Here is an 8,771-nt window from a genome sequence, read left to right as displayed (position 1 = left end):
AAAAAGCATTTAGGAAATGCAGACAGGTAAGAATTTTAACTCTGTGTTTTTTAAAAGAGAGTCCTGATAACTTAGCTACTCTTAAGGGCTAGTGCTTTGGACTTTAGTTGTATTCTATATATGAATTATGAACCTATCTATAGATTATCACATTGATTTGTATGCGTGTTTTCTATTTTCCCTTCAAAAGTTACACTCTATTAAATGCTACCACAGTAGTGTTTCCCAAAGCATATTCCATGACCCAAAATAGATGTCATGTGGGAAAAAAGGGGTCTGTTATGAAATACTCTTGAAAAACTGGGTTAACAAAATTGAACAGATTTCTTTATTGCAAAATTACTCAAACATATTTTTATGTTTATTTGCATTTTAAGTCTCCAAGAGTAGGAAATTATGTGCAGGTTTTAAAAATACTTTTTGACCTAAGCAATCTATCATCTGTACCCCTAACAGAATTTCTTCAGAAGTCATTGTCTGTGAGTCATCTCATCAGGGACTGTTGCTGTAAAACAAAAGTCAGCTGAATAATTCCAATTTGGGGTGCTCTGTTTAATTTTGTAGAAAAAATAGCTTGTTTTCTTCACATTTGAAAAAAAATTACTGTTGACTTTTATATGCATTGTACTGTAGGCCTAGGTTTTATATATTGCTGTTCCAAAGGCTGTTGCTTCCTATGTTCCAGAATATCATAAGCTTCCTCCAGATGGAGGTGGTGCTTTGGTTATTTCTTCATGACTGATGTTAATATTGGGAGAGAAAATGAAATATTACGTATTTCTACCCAGTGATTGTTTTTCCTATAAATAAGAATACCTAATTGAAATGTGTGCCTATAAGATCTTATAGTGATGTAAATATTATGCAAATAGATAATACATAGATTATGATGTAACTAAAGACCAACAACTATAAAAGTATTTTACATTAAAAAAATTAAAAAAATTAAAAAAATTAAATTCTACTTAAACTAACTCTGATTTTGATTTCTGGGCTTAGGTGGTTGTATTAGCTGCTTTTTGGGACTCTTCTAAATCCATGCATATTTGATGAAATAATGGTTGACTGGATGGAAATGATGACCTCAAAAGAAATCTAGCCTGAATCTGTTTTGCCTGGTTGAAAAGAGGTCAGTTAGACTAGAAAAGAGAATATACAAATCATAAGAGAGTACTATGAATATGTAATATATGAACACATTTGAAAATGTGGATAAATGGGCATTTATGAGTGAAATATATACTTACCAAAACAAACCCAAGGAGAAATAGAAAAATAAAAATGAAACAATCCATGGCAAAGAAATTAATTTACTAATTAAAAATCACCCCCATAGAGTTCTGGTCCAGGAAGATTTATAGGTGATTTTGCTAGAGTTTTAAGAAATAGATATTTCCTGTCTTGGAAAAGAGAAAAGAGTGAAGAGATACCTAGCTTATTTTTTTTTTTTTAGATTATTACATTTGATAACAAAATTGATTAAGGACAATACATAAAAATAAAATTATTGTACAGTAGTATTATTTATGAATAGATATAGAAATCCTAAATAAAATATCAGCAAGAAAATATATAGGTTTAAAAGAAATGAGCAAAACGTAAAATAGGATTTATACTAGGAATGGAAGGCTAGTTAACATCCAAAAATATTTATTTATCTAATCCACCCAATTTATAGGTTAAAGGAAAATGCCATATAGTAGTTTTCTAAAGCTACAGAATGAGCAGCAGTCAGTAAAAGTCAGCATGTTTACATTAATGTTTCGTGCAAATTAGGATTAGAAGGGGACGTTCAGGAAACCATGGCATTGTGTTTAACGAGAAAATGTTAGAAGCATTCCTGTTAAATTCAGGAGCACAGTTAAGTATTTCTGCCATAATATTGTGGTAGAATAAGAGTGTTAGTAAATCTACGTTAATATTTTAGTTCCAGAATAAATAGAACAGATGGAGAGCCTTCAGATAGAAAAGCCTATATGGGACCATAGTCATTTCAATAAAAGGATTTGAGCTACTTGATTCTCCATGATAAAAAGAAAAATAAAATAACATTAAAATGTTAGGATAATGTTGCAATAAATATAGGGTGTTTACATCTTTTTGAATTAGTGTTTTTATTTTCTTTGGGTAAATACCCAGTAGTGGAATTATTGGATCATATGGTATTTCTATTTTTAATTTTTTAATCACGGATGGACCTAGAGGGTATTTTGCTAAATGAAATAAGTCAGACTGAGAAAGGCAAATACCATATGATTTTAGTCATATGTGGAATCTAAAAAAAAAAGACCCAAAACAAATGAATAAACAAACAAACAAACAAAAAGCAAAAACACACTCATAAATACAGAGAACAAATTCATGGTTGCCAGATTTGGGGGGGGTGGTCAGGGGATTGGCAAAATGTGTGAAGGGAAGAGGAAGATATAGGATTCCTATTATAGAATGAGTAAATCATGGGAATAAAAGGCACAGCATTGGGAATATAGTCAATGGTATTGTAATAGTGTGTAGTGACAGATGGTAGCTTAGAGAAGTCGAATCACTATGTTGTACACCTGAAACTAATGTAACATGGTGGGTCAACTGTATTCAAATGAAGACGTTTTTAAAATGTTAGAATAAGATGTAGTAAAATATGACCACAGGCTAGGAAAGAATTTGTTTAACCAGATACCTTCAAAAAGTTATAAAGAAAGAGGAAAATCTAAAAACTTTGTGTCCTAAATATACATGAAATACTTGAATACACATAAAAATCCCAAACATTGAAAAATATATTAATACTGGAATATAAAATACATTAGTATATACTATTGAATTATTAAAATATTTATATTTTAAATTTAACTTATATAAATTGATACTTCATAAAATTTGTAAGAGTCCTAAATATATATTAAAGTCCTAAACATTAAAATGTTAGAATAAAATATGGCAAATGTATTTGCGACCAAACTGTAGGAAAGAATTTTTTAAACCAGGTACCTCAAGAAGTTACAAAGAAAGACAAACTTTGATACATTTTATAAAGATTAAAAACTTTTGCTCAAAACCCACAAAGTTAAAAGATGAGCAACAGAAGATATTTGCAACATATGCAATAGATCTATAATCATAAGCCACAAAAAGTATAAATGTGTACTACAAATCTGACAGAAAAAGATAAACAACTCAGTAGAGAAATGGACAGAATATATGAACAGGTAACCATAGAAGAGGAAATGGAAAGAGAGAACAAATATGAAAAAATGGTTGACTTCATTAATAATATATGAAAGCAAAATGAAACAATGAGATTTTATTTTAAACCCAATCAGAACAACACATTACAAAGGTACAGAAAATCAAGTGCTGGGGAAAATGTGGAAAATCTCATACAATTCTAGTGATTGGGTAAATTGGAACAAGCACATTGTAGAACCCCACGGCAACATCTATTGTAGTTGAAAATGCATAGATACCGTGACCCAACTATTCCATTTCTGGATATATGTCCTAGAAAATTCTAGGGTATGTAACTGCGCAAATGATAACATCATTTATAAAAGGAAAAAAAAACCCCTCAAATTCTCGTAAGTAGGGAAAGGGATAAACAAATTGTTTATTCAGGATATTATACAGCAAATTGAATAAACTATATGAATGCATAAATATGGATGGGTTTCAGAATACCTAAGGTTGAGTAAAAACAAAAGCAAATTGTAGAAAGTTACATGAAGTGTGATAACATTTGCATATATTAAAAAATACAACACTGTATATATGATTTGTACATTTTCAAATATGTGTTCATTACAAGTATGTACAAATATGGATTGCATACTCAACAAATATAGGGTAGTGACTGATGCCAGGGATGGAGGGAGAGGCTTAAGATGGGGGAGGGGTCAGAAAAGCCATCAATTTTATCTGTAGTATTTGTGATCTTTCATAAAAATGAAGGTCTGAGTCAAATATGATAGGATGTTGAATGTTCATATTAACTCTAAGTAATTGGTACACATCCATTTCTTGTATCAGCTTTGGCAATATTCTGGAAAATCCTTTCAAAAAAATTACAAAGAGGAGACATTCACATTATCAGCTCAATTACACAGCTGATAATGCCGAGCCTTTATTGTTATTATTTTTTTAAATATCATTTCCCACTGCTCTACTATCTATCACAGTTTCAGTGCGTGTTAGCATCTGGGTCTTTCAAAGCTGGGACTGCAGTTATTACTAATTTAGAGACAGTGATGAGATTTACACGTTCAACACTCCTCTGCCGGTTCCCCCAAACCAGTGTCCTGTTATCTTAACTGGAATGCAGCTCCAGTGATCTTTCAAATGCCATCACTTCTGAAGCCTGCCTGTACCTCAGCATGTTTTTTCTTATAATCCAGGATCACCAAGACATAATTTTAGAAATATATTTCAAAAGAGCATTAGATTTTTGAAACAGAAACACAAGGGTGTTTCTTTATAGAAGTACATATCAAAGGAACTGTAAAAAGCTTACTTCGAGTGACTCAAAACAAAGTTAGAAAATATTGCTTGGGTGTTGTGAAAAGGAAGAGGATTTTTATTGATTGCTCAGTGTGGTGGTTCAAATTTCCTGTGAGGCCAAAGAATGACATATCATAACATTGAGAAATTTAACACATGTGAGATGGCTTGAAAGTATGCAGCTTTGAAGTGAAATAGACCAGTGTTGGCTTCTTCTTTTTTTTCTTGGCTGTAATTTATATAATTCCAGAGTTTGAACAATTCTACCTTTCTCACTTCAAAGGATACGACAGTGTGGCAATCACAACTCCAGAAGAGAAATGGCATTCTTGCGTGCACCAAGAGCTAGAACTCCCCCAATCCTGAATACATCATGGTCCTTCTTTTTGTCAATTCTGTTCTAATATCTGAACAGTGAATTTCTGAAGGGTGGTTTCTGTCTCTTGTCATTTTATTTCAACTAATTTTTATAGATTGCCTAGTCATGCAGAGCATTATGCATGGATATGGAAGTGAAGAACTCTCGTTTTCTGCATTTCTGAAATAAACATACTGACTAATCTTGGAAAAGATTGGTTCAAGGGATATTGGTAATGAAGAGAAAGCAATAAACCAACACGACTTCAAAGCCCTGACTCTTTGATAGGAAACATACTCTTTAATCCAACTGAATGAAATGGTACCCCCCCCAAAAAAAAAAAAAAAAAAAAGGATGTAAAAAAAGAAAGGTAACATTTGCTTCCTTAATATCTATTTTAGTGGCATCTCCCCCACATTTCCTTGTGCTGAAAGCCATAGAATTAGACAGAAAGAAGGTTTCCAGAGGCCTGTCAGATTTCTAAGTGTAACGTAGGGACTTTTAGTATCATTTACTTCATTCTCCTATAATGCTTTCTAGGTGAAGCCCACCATCCACTGCAAGGAACAAAGAGAATAATGGAACATCGGGAATTGTTGCCTGAGAAAGAGCTGCAGAAGTTGACCTTCCTTTTTTGAAGCCAACACTTGGCCTTCTCTGATATTTTGTCACAGTAAAGCCCTAAATTTTATATTAGGAAAGGACTTTCGGGTCTGTGCTACCTGGGGCTGTGTCTGTTCGCTCTCTATTCTGATGGGAGGCTGGGGCCCTTCTTCCTGTGCTCAGCTAAACAAAAGGTATTTCTCTCATCACTAATGATAGAAAAAACTAAGCCACATTAAAAAAAAGCCCACCTGAATGAAAGCAGCAATAACCATTTGTGATTTCCACTATTCTAAGCCAACAGCTATTTACATTCACGCACATTCAGATCTAGGCCAGCAGTCCATTTGTGCTTGGCATCCTTTTTTTTTTTTTGAAATGCTGAAATGCCTCATGAATGGAGAGGGCACAGACCTCAGGCTTTATTGTTGCTTTGGAACTTCTGTGAATTTCATTCAAACTGATAGTGCTTTTGGGGCAATTTCTTTGTGCTTTAATTTTCCTGAGGTTTTATTGATAAAGATAAACTATATGATGAACTATATTAGCACAGGAGGTTCTCTTTCAAAAAAGCGTTTCAAAAGCCCTTACGCAGGAGACACCGAGAGAGATGTCTACATAGTTTCTGTTAACCTTATAGTAAAAAGTGTTCAGTTACCATTCTCGACCTAAAAGCACCCCCTCTGTTGCCATTTGGAACCTAGAGAAGCTCTGTGCTTGGAAGTCATGGGGCAAGAATAGCATCTGGAGTGGGTTGAATAGTGTTCTGCCTAAGTTTATGGCTGCACAGAAACTCAGAATATGAGCATATTTGGAAATGGGATCTTTGGCAGATGTAATTATTAAGGATCTGGAGATGAAAGCATTCTGGAGCTAGAGAGTCCTTATGAGAACACCGGTCCCTGTAGGAAGAGAGGATGCATGAGGCACAGAGAAGGCCATGTGCAGATGGGGGCAGGGATTGCAGTGATGCTGTGACAGGCCTAGGAAAGTCAGGGATTGCTGGTGACCATCAGCAGTCAAGAGAAAGAGCCTCCAGACGGAGCCAACCCCTTGATTTTGGACTTATGACCTCCCAAAATATGAGAGGATGATTACCCAATGTGGGGTCATTTGCTGTGGCAGCCCTAGGAAAAAAAAAAAATTAGCATCCCTCATCCAGACCTGTTCTTCTTCTTCTCTCTCTCTCTCTTTTTTTAAGATTTATTTATTAGAGAGAGAACGTGCATGCATCCACAAGTGGGGGGAGGGGCAGAAAGAGAGGGAGAGAGAGAATCTTCAAGCAGACTCCCTGATGAATGCCCAGTGTGGGGCTTGATCTCTTGACCCATGAGATCATGACCTGAGCTGAAACCAAGAGTTGGATGCTTAACGACTGAGCCACCCAGGTGCCCCCAGACCTGTTCTTCTAAGGAAATTTCTTGACTCTCCCCACCTTCCCTTGTTTTTGTTTATAATATTTATATCTTTTGGGATATATTAGGCTAGAACATCATAATACAGAAAACCTTTACTTTAGCTTCAGTGTTTTACAGTTACTAAATCTAAGACAGTATTAGAAAGATGCTGTCTGAGCACTTTTCTTCAGTCGTGCATCAACCATCTGGTGCTGTAGGATCCTGACAGCTGAAAACTGTACTGTCTGGGCTTTCCTTTGAGAAAGCTCTTTCCAGTGCCATAGATCTGTAATACTGGGTAATGGTTGTCTTACGCATACACACACACACACACGCACACACACACACACCAATATAGAGAGAGACCTTGTGGTTTTACCCTTGGTTCTATAGCCATGCATGCAATAGTCCAAGATCTTGAGCACATGGCTGGTCATTCCTTGATTTGACCACTGAACATACCTTTGACTTGGGCTGACAGTAAACATTTATTTCTGCTCACTGCAGTCTTTGATATCAGTAGAGTTGTTTTACTGGGGCATGAAGAAGGTATGTGTGTTTGTAAGAGGACCTTAGCACCTCAATATGTTTTTTTCTATGAATTCTCCAGTTGCAAAGACAATGGGTGTAGACTTTTTTTTTTTAAAGTCTTGCGGTCTTTTAATCTTTTACATTTATCATGCCATGAGTTCACAGGGAATGGGTTTCAGCAGCTCAGGCTCCTTTCCATCAGCTCTCACAAAGTGTGCTTCTCTGGGTGGGGCAACCTTGTGCTTCAGTTGAACCCAAGTACCTTTCTCTCTGGCTTCCTTCTTTTTCTGGTCATTTTCCTTCACACACTTCAGGAAGCTATCTTGGCTCTTTGAGTGTTTAATAGACTCAATATGTACATTAATTCTCTTGGCAGAAGTCTTGCCCTTCACTTGTTTGTTTACAACAATGCCAACAGCATGCTGGGTAGCATCGTAGACTCTTCCAGTTTTGCCTTGGTAACATTTGTGGAGCATTCCTTTGTGAAGAGTGCCCATTCCCTTAATCCCCAATATCACTTTTTTTTGTAGATTCACATGTATGTGGCCAAAGGACAACCCCATGTTTCCTAAAAGGCCTAGGGAACATATACGTAGCAGGTACCTTTCCTCTTTCCCTTTGAATTGGTCATTTTGGGGGATTACTGGAAGATGGCAGTTCTGTCTGAAAGGTAGTCTTTTTTTTTTTTTTTAATACCAAAGCATAAAGGAAGTTCTTTATTTTCAGGTGGTTAAATTGAAACAATAAGGAGGGTTTCATGGGTGATTGCCATGTCCTCTTTATTCCAGAAGGTTGGCTAAAGAATGGTTGTCTTAGAACTGAATAACAAGGCACCATGTGTAGACTTAATAATCTCTCCTTTTCCTCTTGGCAAGTCCCTTTAAGACGTAGTACATTATCCCGTCCATGTTCTTTGTACTTCATGATTCTTCTTTAGCAGAACCACTTGCTGTCCTTTTGTGCCATGACTTACCCAACTGTACTAAAATCTCATTCTTTCAATTGGTTCAGAGTAAAAATAAAATTCCTTCTTTGACTCTGGGATTTATTGCCTAATTGACCACTGCATCCTGATCTCATGGTCCTCTCCCCATTGGTCCCTAAACCCCAGCCCTGCCTGCCTTGTCTGATGGTTTTCACTGGAGGAAGCTCTTCTGGGTTTAAGGCCTTTCTCACTGGCTCTTCCCTGTGCCTGGAATACGTTTTCTGTTAGCACCATCTCATCTCTGATGCATCAGTGTCCCTGACCCCATTATAGCAAATAGGCTTTTATCAATTATAAAACATTGTGTATTTCTTTCATAGTATTTATTACGATTTTTATTTGATGACTATTCCATGAGGATAAGGACTCTGTCTTGTTTCCCAACATGAATTCCCAACACATTTAT

General features: G+C 35.7%; 1 pseudogene; it reads right to left on the bottom strand.

The window, feature by feature from the left end:
* Nucleotides 1-7,526: 7,526 nt before the first annotated feature.
* Nucleotides 7,527-8,011, bottom strand: LOC116644977 (annotated as a pseudogene).
* Between the last annotated feature and the right edge of the window lie 760 nt (nucleotides 8,012-8,771).

This window comes from Phoca vitulina, unplaced genomic scaffold (genome assembly GCF_004348235.1).
Source record: "Phoca vitulina isolate PV1807 unplaced genomic scaffold, GSC_HSeal_1.0 scaffold31, whole genome shotgun sequence".
Lineage (NCBI taxonomy): Eukaryota > Metazoa > Chordata > Mammalia > Carnivora > Phocidae > Phoca > Phoca vitulina.
Note: the sequence above shows the minus strand (reverse complement) of the source record. Positions and strands in the feature narration are given on the sequence as shown.